The sequence below is a fragment of the Dipodomys merriami genome, unplaced genomic scaffold, assembly GCF_024711535.1.
Source record: "Dipodomys merriami isolate MVZ:Mamm:240054 unplaced genomic scaffold, mDipMer1.0.p SCAF_216, whole genome shotgun sequence".
Lineage (NCBI taxonomy): Eukaryota > Metazoa > Chordata > Mammalia > Rodentia > Heteromyidae > Dipodomys > Dipodomys merriami.
In genome coordinates, this window is record NW_027203560.1 from 146,720 (window position 1) to 148,125 (window position 1,406).

Here is a 1,406-nt window from a genome sequence, read left to right on the forward strand (position 1 = left end):
CACACACACACACACAAAACTCACAACGTTTTCTTGATCCATTCATCTACTGAGGGGCATTGGGGTTGGTTCCATATCTTAGCTATGGGAAATAATGCTGCAGTAAACATAATTGTATTGGCAATTTTAATATGGTCTTTTTGCTGACTATTTAGGTGAATGCCCAAAAGTGGTATTGTTAGGTCATACAGGAGCTCTATGTGTAATCTTTTACGGAACCTCCATACTGCTTTCCAAGTGATTGAACAAGTTTACACTCCCACCAAGAATGATGTACGGTTCCCTTCTGGCCACATCCCCTCCAGCATCTGTTATTGTAAAAATGTGGAGCGCTTAACAAATTTGCATGTCATACTTGCACAGGGACCATGCTAATCTTCTCTGTATTGTTCCAATTTTAGTGTATGTGCTGCTGAATTGAGCACAGAACATTTTTTATATATAAAGTGGAACTGATTTTCTTAAACTAGACAATTTAACAAAAAGTAAGTTCACAAGAATGGTCGTGAAATTTTAGAAGCATGTATTTCTTACATAAGCACACATTTAAGACTAAAGTCAAGATTGATATGTCAAAAACAAAATAATTCCAGATATTTGTTGTGCAACAGATGTGTAGAAGGAGGATTTCAATTATTCTATACAAGACACCTATCATAATGAACACTGCAGCAAGTGTTAAGTTTTTTTTTTTTAAGTTTTAATGTTTTAAATATGTTTAATTTTGAGAATTTGCTTATATGCCAAAATTAAGATTGTTTGGTAGGTCATATAACTTTTCTATAAAGTATTAAAACTTATGGTAGCAGACATATACAACTAAGTATGTACATTTCAGTGTTTATAGAAACTTTACTAATGAGAAGTTGCAAAATCTTTGTATTAAGAAACAGCAAAGAGTTAAGACAGTTTCTGTTAAAACTTTAGGGCTTCCTTACTTAATATGTTAGCGAGGAACAAAAATGATTGTATAAACCGTATGCAGATGATGAGATATATAGTAATCTTAGAGTGTAAATTTAACGACTACTCATAGCCTATAAAACTCTTGTTGAGCATCATAATCTTAGCCAGTTTTAAATGTACAGGAATATGAGAAGAGTTCCGGGAAGATGGCAGAGGAGAAGCTGGAATCTGAACAAGCTCTCCCATAGAAAGCAGTTTTAGAGTTCCAGTGAACAGTCTTAAGCCAGAGAATCACAACAAGTGTGCCATCACAGGACAGAGAGTTAGGCAAGAGAGGGGAAACCCAGGCAAGAAGAGACATCTGAGCGCTTACCAGCAGCCACCAGCGACCGCAGGGCACCATACCTGAGCCACAGAGAGTCCGGGACAAGGAGCCAGACACAGTGGGTGAGTGGATTCTACACAACATCAGCAAGAACCGACAAGGAGCAGACATCTTC

The 1,406-nt window shown here is 37.1% G+C and overlaps 1 non-coding gene across 1 annotated transcript; it reads right to left on the reverse strand.

Annotated features, from left to right (window-relative positions):
* Positions 1-318: 318 nt before the first annotated feature.
* On the reverse strand, positions 319-425 carry LOC138834476 (U6 spliceosomal RNA). Its single transcript, XR_011374136.1, has one exon. It is a non-coding gene; the product is annotated as a U6 spliceosomal RNA (small nuclear RNA).
* Between the last annotated feature and the right edge of the window lie 981 nt (positions 426-1,406).